Source organism: Seriola aureovittata, chromosome 3 (genome assembly GCF_021018895.1).
Source record: "Seriola aureovittata isolate HTS-2021-v1 ecotype China chromosome 3, ASM2101889v1, whole genome shotgun sequence".
NCBI lineage: Eukaryota > Metazoa > Chordata > Actinopteri > Carangiformes > Carangidae > Seriola > Seriola aureovittata.
In genome coordinates, this window is record NC_079366.1 from 14,526,756 (window position 1) to 14,550,166 (window position 23,411).

Genomic DNA, 23,411 nt, shown 5'->3' on the forward strand with positions numbered 1-23,411 from the left:
TTGACGACCCACCCACCCCCCCCACCCACCCACCTTCGCTCTGCTCTCTTCTCTCCTGTGAGACCTTATCTCCCAGGCTTAATCAAATTGCCAGTTAGAGGGAGAAGCTGGTGCTGAAGGTTGTGGATGGAATATAGCCGGAGAGAGTGAGAGAGAGAGAAAGAGGGGAATAATGAACACAACCGTGCACTCTGCTTCAGAAAGGGAAAGGTGTTATAATAGATGTGGACAGACGTTCTCTGTCAGCAGCCAGCGCTCAATTCAGCCTCTCATCTCCTGCATTAACACCCTCTCACCATCCCTTTCCTTGCCCCCCCCCCCCTTCTGTAACCTCCTGCTGTCTTTGGCCGTCAACCTCTCCCTCCCTCCCTCTCCCCGACTCTTTCTCTATCCTTGTCCCTGTCTTTCTCTGCCTCCTTCTTGCTGCAGTCTGACACCGCACCTCTTTCTGTTTTGGTTTTCTTCTTCCCACCTTTTCTTCACTCCCTCTCCCTCTTTTTCTCTCCGTCTTTTCTTCCTTCATTCCTGCTCTTTCTCTCTGCAGCAGTCTCTCACTCAGATCTACATATCTTCAGCAGTAATTGACATTTTCCATTTGCCAGCCTCTTTTCCTATCGGCTGCCAGCCAGCGTCACCAAGGCAACTGCAATAGGCCCCTGTGCTTGGCGACAGAGAGAGAGAGAGACATTGGGAGAAGGGAGGGTGGGGGCGGGTGGGGAGGCGGGGTGGGGGGGTGGTTAGGTCTGCCTCTGCACTGGATTCTCCTCTCCCTTGACACACACACACGCACACACAACACACACACAACACACACACACACCATTCCTTTGACCTGACAGGACCCCCGGCAGCCCACTTAGGGAATAGTTAATAAAGTAAAAAAATAATCATGAAGGTGGCGTTCAATAAGGGCATTTAAGCTAATTTAAGGAATTAATGAGCATTTTATGATGCCCCAGGGCATAAAGGGCTGGCGAGAATGGTCGTGTGCTCTATGTACACACATATAATCCTTCAATATGTTGTGTCCATATGGATTATGATAGCGAACACTATTAAATAAAACAGGCCTTTCATGTCTTTGCTTGAAACATAAGAGCAGTGTAGCTGGTTGACGTATACTCTGCAGTACATTTGGATGGACAGATAGTATATCATATATTTATCTTTGATCTGTCTTCTCCTTCTTTCTGTCTCCTTTTTTCTGTAAGACCTCCTGTGTGCATCACTCTCTCTGTCTTCCCCCCCCCCCATGTGTAAAGTAACTAATGTCCTCCTCATTGTAACTTTAATTACCCCAGTGTGTTTGAAAGGAAACTTTGTCAGCCAAATAACCAGGCAATGCTTCAGTCTGCTTCCCTGCAGCCACGTCCCAACTTCAATCACTTTAAGTAAAGATCATGATACATTGGTATCATTTTATAGTAATGTAGATGAACAGCTCTCAGCTTTTTCCAGTAGTTATTTTATTCATGAGATTCTGCTGTTGTGTCTGTATTACATTTTTCATAGTCGCCAAATCTTTGCATGCTACTTTCTATGGAAATGCCCAATATTATCTGTTGCCGGGGTGAATGTTGGCAAACGAGATCAAATTAAAATTGAAACTATAGATGACAAAGGAACAAACGCAGAGCCAAGAGTTTGCCTTAATTGATGACAAAATCGTCTATTTACAATGCCACAAAATTCCTGCCCTTCCTGTCTCTTTTCCCAATGATCTGCCAGCTATTAATGCCAACCAGTTTCAAAGCCACACTGAATGTGAAGGCAGACAAGCCAGAAGGAAGATGATCAATGTGAGCAGTGTGGGATTAAACGTGCTATTGTACATTTGTGTTTTTATGAGCGCGTGTGCGTGTGTATGTGTGCTGTCACCTCACGGTGTGTCCTGGGGCCGAGTAATGAGAGAGCGCAGTAAAGAGATCTGTCACTGTTCACTGTCGTTCAATAGTTTTTCTTTTCTTTTACTCATTATTTTGTTTTCTCTCTCTTTAGGTTTACTTTAGGGTAACAAAGAAAAAGGAAAACTCTCAGTTTTGCATATATTTGTTTACTGTGTTCCAATACGGCACCCATACATGAAAGTTATCCACTTCATGCATATGGCAAAAATCATTTTTCCCTACCTGGGTTTGCTTCCACATCGTGTGGCCGGCTGCACATGGGCTTTAGTGTCTTTTTCTGTGGCCCTGCCAGTTTTACAAATATTCAAATCTCATGGTTTAAAAAAAATCATAACAGACAGAGTAATAATTGGTGCTGTGTGTCGTTTGAGGCGTCCTGCCACACTTTCATAGACGTGTCCTTTGTATTGATAACCTACGGAAAAAATGCTTTTGGCTTTTGGACTGAAAAGGATTTTTTTTTGTTGTTGATGTTGGCTACTGAGACAATTTTGCTGCAAGGCTGACTTGCTGTGCTATATCCAGTTCACAAGTGAAAAGTCCCTATTACAGTGCCAAACCACTCTTTGTAGTGATTAATTTTTTTTAACTCAACTTTAAACTCTGCAATTGTATGTGCTGCTTCCAATAAAACATGCCTTCCAGGCTGAGTCAGACAACAGCTCCTTCTGGTTTAGTTGCCTTCCCACACCTACTTCTGTGCATTACCAAGCTAACTACACAATGCCAGTGACCGCAAGTCACTTGACTTGACTATAAGTATTGAGACATTTCAGCTGTCTGTTTATCTCTGACTGATGCTACTGCTGACTCCAATTTTAATGTTGTTACAAATATCATCAAGGTGTAAACTAAGCACGAACTTAGAAAGAAGGAAGTGTCTTACTATACATCTTAATGTATGTATTTGCATTGGTTACATGAGTTTTCGTGTTCTCTCATTGTCTATGTAGGTTTCCTCTCACTGTCCAACTAAATTGCCTGTAGGTGCAAATTTGTGTGAACATGTTAGGCCCCAACCCTCTGTAACCCTGTACAGGTTAGGAAATGATTGGATGTAAAGTAGTTTGAATTACAAGAGCCAGTTTGATATGTTACAGCAGGGAAAGCAGAGATTTGATTAATTAAATGAATGATGGCTGAATGCCATTTAGCTGCTTGGGCTTCAGGGTCCTGTTATCTTGCATGCTGATTGACTGTCACACTGTTATATCTTGCTGGGGCACTTGAATATAACAGAGCCATTGTTAATGTTATTAGTATCACGTCTTCTTTTCCTACTATGACAAGTTAAAATGTTTGCTGTAAAAAACTTACTTCAATTCCAAATTGAGTATTGTGTTTTATAGCCTATACTGTTGGTATACTAAACAGGATCTAATCCATGTGCTGCAAAATTTCTAGAAACAGCCCCATACTCACTGAACAATAATAGAGTCTGAACCATGACTAAGACTTGACTTTGACTCTAACTCAAACACAAGACTTAATTTTCACTTGCATTTATTAACCTTTAAACATCTCTTTAAACAACAGACATGGATTGTCCATCTCTATTAGAATGAGATGGTGCAGCCGAGTCCTCCTGCCTTCAGCGTGCTGAGATGGAGAGGTGGGAGCTGATAGGGGTATGGGGTGGTAGGACTGACAAAGCAGATAATAAGTGCGACCGGAACTACGTCTCATAAGCCGCAGCGATGGGCAAATTGAAGACCAGTGCGATTTCCGTCGGCACCGTGCTTTATACTGCGACCAGCGGAGATCCTAGCCGTGATTAGAGAGCGGATGTATGTGCCCGGCCTCCTCAGTGAGACAACACATTCTGTACATACACACACAATCCCGTCTCTATCAGACACATCTCACACATATTCAGCCTGTCTTGACGTTAAAAATGCATCTATTTGGTTTATCGTGTCAAGCAATCTCATAAATAGGCAGTTGGCATGGCAAAGGCAGAACTAAGAATGACTTCCTCGTCTTCCATTCTGTGTAATAAGAGGCTCACTTAGCAGCTCTAGGACTGTGTCACTTCTGTCTTGTATCCGCAGGGCACCGAGACGAGCCTCCTACCAGGCTAATCGTTCCATTACTTTCTTTGTCTGTGTGACTGTTTTTACACCCACACATACACACTTTCTTGTCTCTCTCCAGCTTTCTTCGAGGCTTAGTCTTTCTCCCTTAATGAGCAACTAGATTATTTCAATTAAAGTGTCACCTGTCAGTCAGACAGCTCCAGGTGATGTTTCGTAATGTTGAGCCAACATCAGAGATCCCTGAACCAAACTGCCAGCGGAATTCATTTCAATCATCTCTGCCGTGCGTGGTTGAACCCAGGGACTGAGACAATCCCCCAGCCTCCGCAGATACACACACCTCCTGTACTATCTTACCTCCACCACCGCCACCACCACCCCCAACCCCATTCCTCCCCTCCCCTCCCCTCGCCCTCCCTCACTCGTTCCCGCATGTCTCCTCACTTTAATTAGCTCTGGATTAAATTAAAAGCTATATGTTGGTGTTAATTGATTTATCTCGAGACAGGGTCTATAATTACAGGTTCTCAATGGAGAGATCTACGCTGTGACACTAGAGGCTTCCCTCACTTCATTGTCTGGCTCTGAGTGTGTGTGCGTGCGTGTGTGCGTGCGTGTGTGTATGCATTTACGTGTTGCCTGTGTTTGTGTGTGATCACCACCGTAAGCATAATAAGCATTGTTTGAGCCAGTCAGAGGTTAGTGAGCAGGCACCACTCAATGAGCAAGGGAATAAAAGATGATGCAAATAGATGTCGTCTCGCCATAATGAAACACAATTACAGCTTTATTAGAAGATGTAATTGCTTTGTTAGAGCATCTCAATTTGTCCTTGTTGTGCGCCGTTTACTCCTGCCATTATACAATACACATGCTCATCCATACTTGACCTGCTATGTAATATGTGACAGCCCCCTTCCGTTATTATTCTACAAGCATGGAGAGTTGTCTTCATTGTCTTTATGGAGGGAAGTGGGCTTTTTACTGGTGATGGGTGGTTTGCTGTGAAGTACAATGAAGGAGCCTGAAGGCTTTGGCTATATCGCTGGCAATTGGTATTCTGTGGCGTAACACACACACATGCACGCAGACACTCACTCAGCTGTAAATGTACAGACGCTTCCTGTAGCACACAGGCTTCAATGTGGATAGGTACACACAATATAAATGCAAATGCACACAGACAAGCATGGCATGCACACCCACAAAACTATTCTCACACTTTTTCTCCATGTCTGTACCCTAACTCATCTCACCCTGTCCGTCTAAACGTGGAGTGAGGGAGTGGGGTGAGGGTGAGGGTGGGGGGTGGGGTGGATGCAGCGTTTGGACCTGCCACACGTCAGCGTTCATTTTTCATCCTATTCCTCCTTCCAGTCCACTGTATGCATCCTAATCAGGGCCAGCAGAGTGCAAGATGCTGTCTGTCTGTCAGTTGTAACACCACAGGCTGGCCGACTGGCTGGCATCAAGCCTGGAGGTGTGAAATGAGCCCACTGGGGGCTATAGTCTGGCTTCAGCACTAGTCAAACAGCTCTGGACATCATGAGAGAGATGGGGAGGGGGCAGACTGAGTGCAGTGAGGTGGAGGCGAAAGAAAGAAAGAAAGAAACAGGCGAAACGAAAGATCGTGAGCGGGAGGAGAAAGAACAAAGGAGTGAGGGAGGAAGAGAGAAGATAGGGGCCAACTCGTCTGGAGAATGAGGGAGAGAGGAAAAAGGAGGGAGGAAGATGGATAGAGCGGGAGGATGAGAGATGGAGAGACATGGCTCATCTGCTTCTGCTTTCTGCAGGCTGCGAGATTGCAGGATTTCCTAGATCAGCCAACTGTGGAAGTGAATTTTTCCCCTGCTTGTCTCCTCTCACTCCCTCTCTTCCTCCGCCTCTCTCTCGCACTTTCTCCCTCTCCCTCGTCTTCTCTGTCCCTCCCGTCTCTCCCCTGTCACTGAGCAATGGATTAAATTCCTATTTCCTTGCCAGTGCTGTTGTGATATCAGATTATACTCCCTTATCCTCTGTCTGTCTGTCTTTTCATAACTACATGTCTCTCCATTGTCACTATATTAAATCCTTTTGGAAATCAAAACACGGTATCTTTTAGAGGCAAGATACAATAGATGCATTAAGGGCCGAGTTTTATCCACTTATGTTGTACAGTAGTAAGATATATAAGGGTGGGAAACCTAGTAATATATGACCTCTTATCTATGATAAATACAATGTAAAATAAATAAATTTTATTTTTGCGTTTGAGACTGTGCTTAAGGATGGTTACAAGGCTTGGTCGGATGGTCAGTTCGCCGATCCACAAGTTGATTTCTTTGGCAATTGCAGCCAGACATTCCTAATTTTTTATGGTGGATGTTTTTCTAGTTTAATATCCACTGACTTTGTGTCCGCCAGTTATAGGACAGATGGGGAAATAGGACATGCAAGTTTTCTGTAAGATACTGAGAAATCAATAGCTCAATAGCATGTTTCAACAAATGTTCGTCTTGAATAGCTGATTCAGTGATAACGTTATTTTACAGCACTACTGGTTCCACACATGTATGCATTTGAAACATGGATTTTCCATGTGTCTGGGACAAGGGCTTCTCAGCAGTAGGTAGTCACATGTTTTTGCATCCTTATTGAACTCTATACCAGTCTGTGTGAAATCCATCAGTTAAGCTCCATTAGAAGGCGTCGCCTGGATATATAAAAGTCTCTCCAAAACTCTCTACCTTTTTCTCTGAGAGTCAGCGCTTCAGACAGTTGAGAGAATAACTAAGTATGTATCTGAATTTTGAAGTAGCCTGTACAAAGAATTGCTAGTAAATTATACTCTACCTTTGGGGGAAACTAGTTTTCTGCCTTTGATGCAATCAAATTCAGGAGCAGTAGTTCACGGCAGAACGCCCAGGGATGTAAGGTCACTGCGTTTAACCTCGACTCGTAAGGGCAATGGAAGGAGTCCAGCATACCCAGCATGCCTGGAAACCAGAGTACCCAGAAGAAACTTGAACATGAGGAAAACATGTAACCTCCACAAGTACACGTTTTCACGTTTGATCCAAGGACCTTCTTGCTGTGAGGTGACATTGCTAACAACTGCACCATTGTGCAACATCATGCTGCCCAGTAGCCATCAGTAATAACTTATAATCACAATATTGATCAAAATTACATGAAAAATGCTCATGCGTACTCACAAAGAATGTGATGGCAAGTACCCCAAGGGCCTGCTGAGTAAAGCTGTAAGCTAGTGACAAGTGGTTAGTCTCAGCCATTTCATATCTGGCGAGCTGTCAAAACCCAAAGCCAGCTCCCCATCTAGATTACAGTTTGCCAGCCTTCCTCCATCCATCTCTCTCTTCCTCTGGACGGATGGACAACAGATTAGGCCTGGTTCCACTGCACTATGTTATACCCCATCCTGCGCTAAGTGACCTATGATTAATTGCACATTATTAACTTAACTGAGATTGTTCTCCAGATACGTAGGCGTCGATAATGTCTGATTCCTCTTTAATAGGCCACTTCTGACAGTATTCATAATGTGCCATTTGCCCTGATCCCTCCCTAATGTATTCCTGCTTTGTGAAAATTCAACTAATTTAGGGGTGGAGGAAATGGGCCAAAGGGAGCGGCGGATCAGAAGTGAGATGATTCTCTTGTCGGTTAGTTAGCCCACAGGCACAGGCTGATGCCTTTTGGGGATGTAGGAAAAAAGCAAAGTTTGTTGATGTGTGAAATCCCCATTCTGGGCTTTTTCAAGACGAAAATAGACAGACTTCAGTTACTTTTTGTTTCAGTCTCACCAGATATTTCAGAAATTATACTGTGTATATATGAATTACTGCTGGTATCCCATTTCCCTATTGTGAATTGTTTATTTTTCTGAGTAGAGGCTTTTACGCTGTTAATGACTTGGGGTGATATTCACACATGCAGTGATGCAGAACAGGTTGGAGCAGAAGTTGTAAATTAAAAGGAACAAATCTGGCATATTACTCTTAATTAAATTCACAAGTGACTTAATAAATCATTTTCCCTTTTAGTTTCATGCATGCTTATCGTACAAGTTGATGAGCAGTGTGTGTGGTGTCTAATGGATGTTACTTATTTTATTTTGAGCCTGCAGTATTTGTAGAGCATTGTATGTTTCTTGCAATTTTTCCACTGTCAGTTTCCTTCTCACCCCCTCAGCCACCAGCCTTACTCTTTCCAACCTCTAATCTCACCACAGCCAAATACACCGGATCTCCAAACAGATGTGCTCGCTGCTGTCAAACACAGTCCACCGAAACACACCAGTTGACCATCTTCTTCTCCACCTTTGGTAATCTTCCTCTCTCCAGTCTGTTGTGGTCATAAACCAATACACTCTATATCTCCAAATGGGGTGTCCACACAAGACTGAGCTCATGGCATGTTTGGTAGATCATCCAAGCCCCCACATAGACCCACACCAACCTGACACACACACTCAAACCAATACACACACTTTCCCATCTGTCCACCAGTATCTCTCTAATCCCCCTTCTTTCCCTGTCAGGTGTGTTTCAGTTTGTGTGATTTTGTGTTTATACGTGTATGTATGTGTGTTGTGAAAAGCAGCAGGGTTTATCTTCTGTCTCTGTGTGATGTGGCACAAACAAAGGCAGTGTCCATGCGGCCCCAGCCTGCGCTGCAGCAGCACTGTAAACACTGTGCCACTACAAAGGGAAAACCCGCACCGCCTGCCTGCCTGAGTAAATCCCACTGCTTTTACCAATTAACACCAGGGGAGAAACTCACCGCTTGTGTGCTGTCTGCTTTGGTGTGTACCAGTAGAAAGACGCTGTCGGAGAGAGAGGGAGGCAGACATAGAGAAGGAGAGAGAGGGAAAACATATTGCTTAGCGGTATAGCAATTGTGGTACAATATGCTGGAGCTGACGTTTATGACTGTTTAGATAGCTATAACCACAGCAGGTGGTGATGTTAATAATGCTGTGTTGACATTAGCCCAGGTGGGAATATGTCAGCATTGGGTCGCCACCGCCTAATTGCCACTTCTATTGTTGTGTAATTAATGCTTAATTAGGAAGCTTGCTTCAATCAGCGGTGGGGTCGTTAAGAGAGGTGTTGCATGCGCTATAAACAAATGTTACCTTTATGAATGCAAATCGAGCTGCTATTTTTTTTTCTTGTGCCCTCTTTTTGTCCTTGTGCCACCAAGCATAAGGAGTGAGCGTACCGAAGCATCCATCTTGAGCTGGATGTGGGTGCTAAAAGGATTGAAGGGGAACAAGATTTCTCTCATGCTGCTTTGCACTGCAGCTGAGTTGGTATTTTGTCTCTTTGTGTATCTTTTTTTTTTCTTTTTTTCTTTCCAAGGCAGCTTCGATGTGGTTTATTATGTGCTATGGATTGTTATTTGGAGATGGATCCCCCATGCCACCATACTATCATCTAACCTATGAAGGGAGGGTGGGAGGGGCAAGGAGGGATGGATGGGGGTGGGGGTGGGGTGGGGGCAGGGTACAGTCAGTGGAGAAAGGGCTATGTGTGTACAGGGGGGTAAAGCATAGTTGGGGGAGGAGAGGCAGAGAGAAGAGAGAGCATGCAGCGTGCAGCTGCAAGAGGCAAAGATGAGCGGAGGCGTGAAATTGGCACTGCACCGTCCACCACCCACAGCCCCTCCTCAATCTTAACCTACCACCCGTTCGCCTGCCCCCTCCACTCCATTCCACCAAGGAAGAGACCGTGTCTGCACCGACTATGGCACAAGAGTTTGTGTGTGTGTGTGTGTGTGTTGTGTGTCTGTACCCTAGGAAGCTACGTATGACACTCTGTTTGCCATGCCCAAGTGATGCATTCTCTCATTCCCTCCCATTATATATATATATATCTATTCGTTAATGCACACACCCACACGCACAAGCACACTTCACACCACCCTCCCTGCCCCTCCTGTGGAGTGGTCATAACTCACCTTAATTGTATTTGGTAGGTGGTGCTCAGACGTAGAGTGCATGGTGAAATGTAGCTGAGACCATGAGAGAGCAGTAATGGGAGTGAGGGCAAGGTACTGGAAGGAGGGAAACGATCGACCTATTGGCCCCTGAAAACACACATTATGCATTTAAGTTGGACACACACACACTCGCATACACATGCTCACCCCCAGCAAGCATGAAAAGACACTCGTGAGCATTAAAGATGGAACACACACATAACAACACTCTACCTCCAATACACATATATAGAGCACTTGTCCATTTTACGTACATGTACACACATTATTAGTTGTTCATGAATGCAGATGTGCATGAAGGAGTTATTGCACCTCTTCTCCTTTATTCAACCTTTTCCTGGGCTGTTTGTGTATGCGAGGACCTTGAGATGTCCCAGTCAGGACTATATGGAACTCTATGCGCACAATAAAAATGCAAATAACATTTTTGCTGCTTATATGCATTTAATCTGCCAAAAGAATTTCAGACATCACACAGACATACTTTTAAACGTGTCTATACACAAGCATGCACATACACACACACACACACACACACAAACACACACTTTCTCCTCCTGGACAGCCTTGTTAATCAGTGTCATAGTAAATCAGAGGCCTGGGGTGTGAGGGTGGGGAGCATAATAAGCTCATCTGGCCGCTGAGAAGGTTTTCTCTGCTCCTGTGTTGACTGGTTTCAGGTAATTAAAGCAGCAGCCACAACTGTGCTGTCCAGTCCCCTGCGAGTCCTCCATTGTCACTCCATTAGCAACTAACCTGGAGAACCTGCATTCAGGTTGACACACACCAAAGAAAGCCAGTATGACACTAATCAACTGTGCGGGGAGTCTATTGGAGGAACTAATATGTGGTATTTATCTGAACATGTCCAAGGGAGAAGGATGAAAAGGGATGGTATACAACCAGAAATCTCCTCATGAATCACCTTCATACGAGTAGATCATAAGAGACAATGCAAAGAACCCAATAACTGAATTGTTCATCATATTACTGTGTTTACTGAAGTGAACAAATTATACATTATATGAACACTGTTACTTGTTAAGCATATCATGACGGGAGCAAATAATATTAAAGCTGTATTAATTAAGTATTTTTATATTACTGTTGAATCAATATATCCTTTAAAGTGAAAGAGTTCACTCAATGTAATGAATTATTACATTGATATTGAATATTGATTAGCTGCTATATAACCTAATGTTACCCTCAGGAGTTGGTGGAGACCAAAAACAGAGCCAAAAGAGAGTAAATACTGAACTTACACTTGCCAGGTGGCCCCAAACTCAACTGCTCCGTAAGTGCTGAATGAGTAAATAAATGTTCACTATATTACCTTAAAAGGTTATGATATGTCAATGTGTTGTCAGCTTCTTTTCACTACCCCTAAGTGGCCAAAAAAACTGTTATTGCAGGTTTAATAATAGAGCAATAAAAACAGGTGGCTGGAAACATATCACATTGTAATATCCAAAGTCACTGGAGTTTTCTATTTTCCATGTGGATTAATCAGAGAAACCATAAACCATCTCAAAAGTTTGAAAACCTGAACATACAGTGTATGTTCTATATATGTATATTGTTGTAATGTATGTATATGTATAGTTTAACTATGAATGTTTGTATATATCGTGTGTACACGTGTCTAAAGGACATGGTGTAGATCTGCTTTCCATTTTTCCCCATCTTTAATGGAGGGTACGGGTGGGAGTGGGGGCTGGGGGGTAGTGGACAACGTGTGCTTCCATCAGACAAGGGCTAGTAATGAGAAGCCAATTGACTTTCCACTGCAGCCCTCAGCAGTCAAGAAGAAAAAGAACAAACCTCTCTATTGTTATCTCTTCCTCCTCCTCTTTCATCCCTCCCTCAATGGTCAAAAAAAGGAAGGTAATTCCAGCCGGGTCCCACTTCACACCTTCAATTTGTCTTTTGCTGCACCCAACCATGCTCTCCCTCCCTCCTCCTGTCTTCTCCTTTCTCCACTGCCCCCCCCCCCCCTTTGCATGTCTCCTTCTTTCCATCTATCTTTCTGTCTCTCTCTGTCACTCGCCTTCTCTCTCTCTCTCGCTCCCTCCCTCCCTCTCTCTCTCTTTCCCTCTCTCCTGGTGCAAGGTGATGGAGGCGGGTGTGTGTGGGTCTCTGAGAGCACGCCTCAGGGATTATACAGCCCGCTCGCATGAAAGATTCATGATGCTTGGGAGTGTGTGTGTGTGTGTGTGTGTGTGTGTGTGTGTGTGTGTGTGTGTGTGTGTGTGTGTGTGTGTGTGTGTGTGTGTGTGTGTGTGTGTGTGTGTGTATATATATATATATATATGTGGGTCGCTCGCGTTCAGGCACTGACTGGAAAAAGGGAACAGGGAGAGACAGAGAAAAAAGGAAAGAGGGTGGGGGGATGGAGGGTACAGAGTGTGAGACAAATTGACGGTGCACAGCAGGGCTTACACTCCAGGTTGCGATTATACCACTGGCTTCTTTGCACACACTTTTAGACGCCATCTTGCTAAGGCCTGCCTCACAGAAATGATCAATGACAAAAGTTTGGAACAGAAATGTGCATAACAGCGGTGTCCAGGGAAAAACATGTATCTACAAATTTGTGGATTTTGATTCTTTCAGTTATGTTAGTAAATTGATATTTTGGAGATCCTGTATATGGCAGATGTCCTCATGATCCAGAATGGACCCAAAACCTAGCCAAAGCTGAGGTGCATAAATTCATTTTCAAAGGAGAGAGACACGATCCAAAGAGGACCCAAGCACAGTCAGACCAAATCCAGAGAATAATAGGTTCAGTTCAGAGGGCAGTCGACCTGAACAGAACCTAATAGAGGGAAGTCCAGCACCAGTAGCAGAATGATGCACTATCAATTAACAGGGCAGCCGCAGTAAAAAAAAAAGAAAGAAAAAAAGCAGAAATATAATAATAATATCTTAAGAATTAATGGTAATAGAAAATAATTTCAAAAACAATCTGTACATATACGCATTAAAGATTTACACTTACAGAAGATAATCATTTTCTATTAATATCTGTGAATCAAAACTTTGTCATTTAATAGTGTAAATCTTTTACATATTCTACTTTTCTTAAATAGTTCTCTCATGGTGATTATGATGAACCATGTGCTGCCCTGAGCCTATACTGATGTATCCTCACATTTATTATTATCCTCTGTGCTATTAGACCTGACACAACACAATTAAACTGAGTATAATTCTGGCCCAGGCCAACTTGGGCCCGGGGTAAAGTTGTGGTTCCTCAGGACCAACTGGCCCCATGAAGACCTCTAATATATTATATACAACAATATGCAGCTGCCAATGTACAAATACAAATAATTTGACCTGTGTAAATCCAACCTTAAGTTACTTTTCATAGAACTATGCAGCTGTTCAGACCAAAAATAGCACTGTGATAAAAATCGCATTGGTGTGGGTGTATTGCTACTGGTTCTGATGAGATGAAATGCAATCCAGAAGTTCAGTTTGAGTGACACATCCATGAGAACACTACACAGCAGTTTATTATACTCTGAAACAACAAGTAACCACCAGGAGAGTACACCTACCAGAGCCCTGTACGTCAGCACCCCTACTGTGCCAACTCACTGACATAAATGAGGAGGCTGTGTTTTTTAATGTGGTAATGGTCGTCTGGATTGAGTTTAACAGATGGAGATACACATACAAATACACCTGCTCCGTTTCTTAAAGTAAATAGCTTCTTGTGCCATCATTTACTGTTTGCAAATAAAATATGTGTGGTGAAGCTTGTTGCAGACTGATGCAAGCATTTAATTGTGGGTGATGTGCAGGAAGTGGCCACAAATGACCAGGAGGAACAGTCACTATGACAATACAGCACAAAAAAAAACCACACAACTATAACAAGTGATAGAGTTAAGGAGGTTGGCGCACTCACAACTATCACTTTTCCCCTGTCCTCATGTTCTCTCTCTTTCTCTCTGTATGTAATGCCCTTCTTGCCAGGCTGGCACAATAAGTGCCATTTGCTACAGCCTCTCAGCCAGAGGAAGTGTGTCATTGCCAAGTGTCTATTGGTGTAGGACAACTCTATTCATGTGCCTTCACCTTGGCAGGCTGTCTGTGAGGGAGGGGAGGAAGAGTGGTGTGTGTGTGTGTGTGTGTGTGTGTGTGTGTGTGTGTGTGTGTGTGTGTGTGTGTGTGTGTGTGTGTGTGTGTGTGTGTGTGCGTGCGTGCGTGCGTGCGTGCGTGCGTGCGTGCGTGCGTGCGTGTGTGTGTATAGTGTGTAATGGGTATGTGTTTATGTAAACCTCACTGGATGCTCTAATAGCCCCTCACAAGCCTGTTCCCTCTTCCTCTCTACAGCATCTTCAAACACATTGCATTATTGCCGCTTTTGATTGCATTTCAGATTAGAGAGCACTAGTTCGAGGGAGCAAAGGAGTCAGATAGACGAGGATAGAGAGGAAGAGAAATGGTGGCAGAGAGAAAGAGATGGATGAGGATGAGAGATATAGAGAATGTAGGAAGAGAGGAAGGGCAGATCAAGGGGAGCGACGACCAGTCAGACAGACAGACAGCCTGGGAGGAGGAGGAGAGAGAGAGAGTTTAAACGAGAGACAGACAGAGAGAAAGGGGGAAACAGGAAAAGCAGAGAGAAAGAACCTCTGGGGGAGCGTATTATACGGCCGTTACCCCCCTCCGGTGCAGCAGCGAATGGGAGGAGCTGAGTACCCACTATTCCAGTGACCTTGGAGGTCAGTTGGAGGAAAGCAGCATTAATCAAACTGACGCCCAGGCTGAGGCGGATGATAGCAGGCAGCAATGCCCACAACAACAACCCTCCACCACCACCACCACCACCACCACGACACACACACACACACACACACACACACACTCACCCATCCATCAACACCACCTCCAACCCTCCTCACATACACATCTACCTCCTTCCACATTTATTAGCATTCTTTCTCTGCCTTATTTTATTTTCTTTCTTTTTCTCTTGCTTTTTGCATATCACCCACCCTCTTCTCTTTCCCATCATCCATCTCTCTCCTTCCTCCGCTTCGTGTGCCCTAAACCCTCTCTGGATCTCCAGCTACAAACACTGAATTAACCCATCTCCACCCTGTGTTAATGGACTTCTAAATATCAGCCATTGCCTGTGGATATGCCACCGACATTTACATTGAATGTGGGATTGAGTTAGTTGCCTTCTGGCCACTGGCAGACGTGTAGATATTGACTTGCTTGTTTTGCTCTCTGTGTTGGTGCATATTTTGTGGAAATGGCTGTCATACAGAGATCTTTGTTTGATGTATGTAATCTATGTGCAGAGGTATGTGAAAAATGACATGCAGTGCTAGACCTCAGATATTGGCCCATTCATGTGGCCTTTATTATGCCCTTTTCTCTAATGGCAAGTGTACATGTAAATATAGAAGCAATCATTATTTGTACACCACTGCACAGTACAGAAGCAAATCAGTCTCTTTTTTAAAAACTTTTCAAAATCATGCCAAGTGTTCATGCGCCATGCACCTCCCCTCTGTCTGCAGTCGGGATAGTTACAGCTACAATAGACCTCCCTGACCCAAATTTACTGTTTTAACCCTCTTACCTTCTCTCTATGCTACCAGCCAGCCAGTGAAAATAAAGTCAACAAGCAAGTGAGCACATGTGGTGGTTCTGTGTGTCAGTCAATACAAACCAATCAATATACCCAGGCTCCTTACTGAATAAGGTGTCTCTTTTAGTGTGTGTGTGTGTAAGAGAGAGAGTGAGAGTGTTTGGGTTGGGGGTTGGGGATGGTTATAGGAGGTTGGGTTCATCTGTGACTGCTCGTCCGCACTGATGATAGTATTGATCTGATGAAGATCATGTGAAGGTCAGGATATGTTGTCTGTGTTTGGACCACCTTGATCTTAATACACTGTCCTACTCTGTCCTTTCAGTGCTGGTACATACTGTAATAGCTTATACTACTTAGTTTCTAATAGAAACACCAAATGGTAGATGGTTTATAAAGAGCGAAGCAGCATCATCATTTTTTGTTTGTTTTTGGGTTTTTTTTGTTTGTTTGTTTGTTTAAAGATAAGGTGTTTGCATCTGCGTTTTAAGTGACAATTTATACATGACATTATTATAATCAATTTTGAAAAAGGCCAAAAACTGATCCTGTGATTTAAGCATTTTTTGATTGACACTTCTACAACCTTCCCTGTCTGTGGGTCATTATCATCATTTCAGAATGATGAAACAGAAACTAGGCTTGTTAGCACTTAATTATTCATTTGAATCCATAAAGGCAATCAATTAAGCTTAAGTGTGCAATAAATCTGATTAACCAGTCAGTTCCAAAAACACCATAAAATCCATGCAGGTCTTATACCCTGGTAATGAGTTTGCAAGTAGGGAGGGGGAAGGGGCTAATAAGTGAGGGTGCTCACCCACAAACACACACACACACACACACACACACACACACACAAATCCCAGTATACAAACCACTATTGTGGTTGATGTGTTTTTTTCAGGTGATAATTTGACGTATTAGCTATTGGGGATGAAAGATAAGCAGGGCTTAATGTATGCTAATATTAAGGTCTGCAGCTTGTAACAAAATAAAGCAAGGTCATCACGAAAAGGCGCACTTGTAATTAATAGATGAATTCATTACAAAAACAATGACTCAGTTCAGAAACACTCATTAACAAGATAAGGCATTTGAAATGAAAATAGAAACGTTCATGTTAATGTGTTGACGGAGAGAGCTACTATATTCATCCTTGAGATGCTGTTAATGCAGTGTGTGTGCATTTGATTGGGCGAATCTGCCGGCCTCTTTTTCTGCCACCGCTGTATCATTTCTCATTATTCTCTGACACACTCGCTTGCTGCCTCTCTCCCTCCCTCCCTCCTTCCCTCTATCCCAGCCTTCTTCTATCCCTCTCTGCCACCCTCCCTCTCTCGCTGGCCTTTACCTGCTCGCTTGTCTCAGGGGAAATTACCACAGCTCAGAAACGCTGTCCTACTGCACTGCAATGTTCCGCTTTGCTCTGCCTCCCTCCACCCATACAGCACACACATATGGACACACACAAATACACACACACGTACTGTAGACATGCATTCTCACACACACACACACGCACACACACACAAGCATGCGTGCACACCCGTGCACACAAGAACACCAGCACATTCACACAGTGTCTGTGTAACCCCTTCCCCACCCATAGCATTGCCCCTTTACCAGCTGCTGCATACACTGTTTCTTCTGGCTATTGTGCTTCCCCTATAATATATTATGTACTATTCAGACATACAGCAGTACATGGAGCTTTAGAGGCATATTGTTGCCAAGGTCTTTACTGCATTTGTGTGCAGGAAGTAAACTAATGGTTCGTCTGTATGCTTTTATGAACAACGTATATAACAACAACTGCACCCATGTTTGTATGTACATGTGTGTTTTAGTGCACGGGAGTGTGTGTATCCCTATGTAATGGCTTTTATGTGTCGGACCTCTTCTGCGCAGGGTAATTCACTCTTTAGTCTTAATGAAAGTTAATGAAAATTTAATGCTAGTGCTCTTATGGACTACTATGCCTACCACCAGCTACTTTCAGTCTTGTCTTATCTTTCATTGCAATGCTGCAGATCTTGGAGATGAGCAATGAGCAACTCAGCGGGGCTTTACCAATCTCCACTGTTATTTAATGGATAGACACTTCAGTCACATTGCTAATCAGAGTGAGAAAAACTCACAATGAATGTTTCAGCTCAATTGCACCACTACTCTTTGCACATTTTGCCTTTAAGTAGCAGGATTGGGAGACTTGCTGCGCAACATTCTTCTTGATGTGCAGTTAGGGAGAAGGTTTCATTTGGCTCCTTCCTCTGTCAGAATTATCATCATGACGGTCCTTTTGCATATGTCAAGTCATGCCTTTGGAAATGTCACTTTGAGGCAGCAGCAGTAGCTCGCTGTCTGCATTTTGATTACTCACATGCATAAAGTCCAGACTGTGGAGGAAAATTGTGCATTCATAATCAATACCATAATACCGACGCCCCCAACTCATCAGTCATTCTGCATCGCACAGCAAACTATAAATGTCCTCCTCCAGAATACAGTGTCTAGGGAATGACGATTTAAATCCAAGATCTGCTTTTGGACTCAGTGCTGTCATGAAATATGTGGATAATCGTCAGATCACGTTTGTTTGGTTAATTTCACAAGATTAAATGTTAAGATGATGCATTTGGAGAGGTCTTTGAATCTTAGAATAAAGAAAAAAATAGATTTTGAGTACTAAAAAATTGTTTGGTGATTCTAGAAATTCAGCTGGTCTGTCATAAGATATTAAATATATTTTGACTTCTAATGCAAAAAATATAGCCTGATGGGATTCTTTTTATGCAATTTGTCTGGTGATCTGTATGCCTTTTATGAATGTGTGTGATTATTAATGTTTCTGGATGGAAATACTTTCTCTCATGGGAAACATGTTTAAATGATAAAATGTAGCCACAGAGCACATGCATTAAATATGCATGTAGCCACATAACACATAAGTGTGTGTGTATGTGTATCTGTGACCTGAGAGTAAAGTGAGTGTGTGTATGGTGCGCATAAGTATCTGTGGTTTGGTGTATGAACATGCATGTGTTGTGTGAATTTGTGCATATGTGTGTGTGTGAGTCTGGCAGACTCTGGTGGCAGGCTTGAAATTAAAACCTTATGCGGAACGCAGCTCATGATTGGACTGGAATTAAAACAAAAGGCAGAAGAGCATGCTGAAAAAATTGAGAGGAGAGGAGAGCAGAAGAGAGAAGAGGAGAGAAGGAAAGAAAATGGCTAGAGCAGCTGGAGGAGAAGTGTATTGTCTGAGAGGGGAAGGAGTGAGCGATTGCCTCTGCTGCAGTCCTGCTGCTTGTGTCTGGGCTGTTTCTTATCAGAATGTCATGCGAACCTTTCCCATTGGCTTGCTTCTGTTAGCAGCCTTCTTAAATGTGAAAGCAATTAGGGAAATTGGCGGAGTCAAAGAAACATCTCAGAGACACCTAAAAGAATAGCTGTGATGAGTTGGAGAATGGATGTGAACAAGGAAGGATGTGCGCTCACTCGCGTACACATAAATACATGTTCATGTGTGCATGCAGACACACACACTCTCCCTGTCTTTTGTCTTGGCGCACACATTAATACACACTCAGCTAAGTAGTTCTCACCTTTGATGGCTAATATCATGTCAAACCACTATTGCTATTTCAAGTCTCAGTTGTCCTTTGTGGTGCACAGATTTCCATCTCCATCTCTGATAATTCATGCGAGTCTACATGAAGGAGAATTAAACTACAAGTAGTGTAGGTACTTTACTTTCCATGATATAATAAATAACTGCATTAATGCTTCAAGTCAGCACATTCGATTAACTCTGAGAAAAAAATGTTTACTAGGAACATCGTTTATTTAGGTGACATGAATGAGCAGAAAATTCCTTCATATAGTTTAATAGTCTGTGATCCACAATGAACTACATATCCCTTAAGGCGTTTCTCAAGGCATTCCCCTCTGCTCTCACCTCTCTTAACCCCGAGTATGGAACATCTGCTTTCTCCATTCAGTTGGAGCTTGCTGTTTTAATAGCTCAGGGCATCTTGCCTTGAAAAGGAGAAAAAAAAAACTTTTGGCCGGGGCCCCTGGCTTTCTCATTAACAGTCTCTCCCAGTAATGTATAGGAGCCCAGAGCTTTCCTGAGAGAGTTCTCACTGGTCAGTCTTCCCCTTTGTGGACCGCAGCCTTGACCTGTTCCCACCGCACAGTGTGTGAGTGTGACTGTGTGTGTTTGTCTGTGCATGGAGCAGTCATTTCCATGAGAAAGGAGTGCAGAGAATGGACAGGAGCCACATTTTCTTTCTCTGAGACGGCTGCAGACGCAGTTCAGGGCACAAGGGCGACCTCATCCATCATTTTGTGAATGGCCTGGAATTATCGCCCCATGTTTCTGGACATCATGTGATCAAGAGATTCTTGACAAAGGTCATCTTGGGTAGAGAAACTTGGGGTGAGCCCTTTCAGAGACATTTGAGTCTGCTATGTAAAGTTCATGATGCAAGTTCCAAATTGCTTGTAGACTTTTATGAGTCTTCTCTATTTCTGTACTCTTTTGCGTTATTTTGGTCATGAGTCACATGAAATATGGTATTATATTTCTATGATATATTATGTAACCATATCACATAGGACCAAGTAGTGAAAATTAACTACATAGATTTATTTGAGTACAATTTGAAGTACTTTTATTTTATACTTATACTCCATTACATTTCACTTGTTTTTTGTTTATTTAACAGCTGTAGTTAATAGTTAATTTAAAGATCAAAATTTTAAACACAGTATGATGTATGGTGCATTGCAACAGATTAACATACCCTAAAAAAGTTTGCTTCACGTAAACCAGCTACAACATTAAAATGCTGCTTATATCTGCATCCATATATGGAACATCAGAATTGTCAATACAGACCTTTCACTTGTATTTTTTTGTATTTTTACATTGACATGTTGCTACTTTTTCTTAAAGCTGCATTAATACTTTTTTGGGCACTTACAGGCAGGGCAGGAAGCTGTAACCACAACACTGGCATATTGTCCCCATATAACATTGATAAGGTGAATGTGTTAGAAAATAGTGGCTTATATACACAACAATCAGACAGAGAACAACCGCAGCATTCATTATGGGGCTCTGTTTGTGTCCACTCGATGAATGTTAGTCATACAATTTACTCTCCTATTGCTCCGTTTTGGTTACCAAGAGGGAAATATCTGGCTCTGGTAAATTCTCTGATGCTTTCCAACTAGTCACTAGTAACATTGCCTGTTTGCCATTTGGTGCTGGGCAGGTAGCATACAATGGGCTGCTGATGAGAGTGGCAAGAATAAACTAAAACAATAAAGTTATGAGCACTAAACCCAAAACATTGAGTTTAGAAATACTTACAAGCTCAAATATTGATTAGCAGCTTTGAATAAAGCATCTAGATTCTCCCACCACTGCTAGCAGCAAAAGTGAATATTTAATACATAGCGTATGTAACACTTAATAGAACATGAATAGCAACCACGTTTTACTTGGTATTTAATTATACAAAATTCCTGTCATCTTCAAACATGACTTCTACAGCATTACAATTGAATTTTCTACGTGGTTCATATTCTGCTGTGTAGTATCATCCTCCCAAAATCTACAAAAGAGTCACATTTGTTTCTTTTTTAAGCGCACAGTCTTTGCTGCGTGCTTCAGCAATTACCTTGGAAATATGAGCTGCCGGTCTGTCCACCCTCTGTGGCAGTGGGGAGATTTGGAGAGCGCGGGAGGGCGGACCGGAGGGCTGCGGGTGGAGTTAGTGTCTGGTGTTTTGGTTGGTCGGGAGTGACGTATCTGGAGCCACTTCCTGGTCTGTCTGCTCACTGGGAGGAGGAGAGGGAGACTGCGGTGTTGTTAGTTTGAACAAAATGGCTGCGAGACCACTGTCAACGAGAGCTCACTGAACGCCTACCATGACTGTCCGCTCCGCTGTCGGGATCCACACAGAATGTATTTCCCTGGAGTCGTTTCTCACTTTGCATTCGCGGTAGCCAGCCCGTCGCTAGTCGTCCAGCTGGCGACCTAAACAAAAACATTTCTTTTGCACTTTAAAACAAGTTGGCTGGCTGGCTGGCTGGCTGACGGCCGTCGGCTTGCTGTAATACGCGAGAACTCATCGGCGATTTTTAACGAAAGCTGCCTGATTTCTCTGGTTTGCAAAACCTTGCAACGGTTGACGACTTACAACGCCAACCAGCTAACGTTAGGTTACACAATTTAGCTGCTTTTAAAAGTCATTTTATCCGTGTTCGTTTTTTGTTTTTGTTGTTAGTGGTGCTCCGTTCCCCTCCCCGCCCCCCTTTATATCGTGACGTTTAAACAAACTGTTTTTTGCGAGTGTAATATCACAGCATTTTTATTATTTTTCTTTTAGCTCGAAGCATACATTACCGTACTTGCTGTGTGTAACGTTATATCTGGCTGAGTAGCCGTTGTTTACCTCGGTATCTTGTCACCAAGCTGCTCCAGCAGCAGTCGGCTTATCTGCAAAGTCTGACTTAAATTGCGACTGAGTCTCTGCTCCATCTCTTTACGGGTAACTTTAGAAAAGACGTCGGAGAATGCTTTTCTGCATCTTTTTTCTGCCATGCACCGACTCTTCATTGAAAGCTGCCAAAGCTGTGGTTAACGTAAGGTGAGTTTCAAGTGAATACCTACTCTCATCATGTGGTAAATGGATGAATGTTATTTCTGATCAGCGTTTGGATATCAAAATAGCAGCGGCAACAGATAAGTGGACAGATTATAGCTGCAATGTCAAATAAATGTAGCTTCATTATTTTCAAAACATTAACTCTGCCTCTGTGATGCAACTCAATTAAACCCTGTTACTTAACTACAGCATTAATACTCCAACAAGCAAATGCCACATCATTGAAGCGTTCATTAACAATTATCTATGCTTATCTTTGGTGCCATGATTTCTTCAAATTCATGTTGTATATTTCCAGAAATAAGACTGGGTTATTATATTAATGTGAGAAACATCAGCCTTTTAAGTGTGCACCCAAACCACTAAAGGGTTTTTGAGGGTGTCCCCTGAAAAATTGAGAAGGGTTTTATGTGATGTTAGGTCGATGAGAAAACCCTACTGATCAGATGTATTTACCCTTGTTTTGCTTTGGATGTCCATTATGAGGTTGACTTAACTTGAGTATGTGTTCATTTGAGAGGTCTTGATGTGAAAATGTTGGGAACTTTTGTGTTATATCATAGCTCTTTCAGGATTGGCTGAGTGGACTGGAGCACACTCTGTACATGTGAGCGTGTAATGTGATGATTTCTTGAACTGACTGCAAGCAGTACCTTGCCTTTTTCAATGTCTGCGTAGTTATTAGAAAGTAATGGTGTGGTTATAGGCTTTTTTGATCGCACAGTGCTTTTTATAGGCTGATTGCTGGCAGAGTAAAACTGTATTATGACAGCAGAAAGGTATACTTTTGTTAAATGTTTTTGTTTTGCGTATTCAGATTTTTTCCTGACTGTCATTCCTCTTTGGTTCATTCTGTAGCTTTATCACATCATGTATCTTGCACACTATTGTACATTCCACTACACTCAGTCGAAGTACATTATTAAACATAGCTGTCCTGTCTCTCTTCCCTCCTCTCTTCCATCCCGCGGCTCGGTGAGAGAGTCGGGGATTCTGATTGAACTGTCGCCTTCCATTGCATCCCCCTTCCTGCATCCTGTCCCCAGGCACTGGAGTATAGCTTTTAATATCTCCTCCGCGTGTCTTAATTGAAGTACATAATTTCCCGTTCAATTTCAAACCCCCCCCCCCCCCCCCCCCCCCCCCCCCGACATCTCTGTCA

At 43.0% G+C, this 23,411-nt stretch overlaps 1 protein-coding gene across 5 annotated transcripts in view; it reads left to right on the forward strand.

Annotated features, from left to right (window-relative positions):
• Positions 1 to 23,411, forward strand: part of tnrc6c2 (trinucleotide repeat containing adaptor 6C2) — a 139,832-nt gene that overhangs the window by 60,661 nt on the left and 55,760 nt on the right. Inside the window, exon 1 of one of the 5 annotated variants that reach the window (XM_056372620.1) lies at positions 21,447 to 22,231. The exons of 3 other annotated variants lie outside the window; for them this stretch is intronic. The gene's annotated coding sequence lies outside the window, so the exon portion shown is untranslated. Of the gene's footprint in view, positions 1 to 21,446; positions 22,232 to 23,411 lie in introns of those variants that run through there. One more of the 5 variants, XM_056372615.1, reaches the window with a different exon arrangement.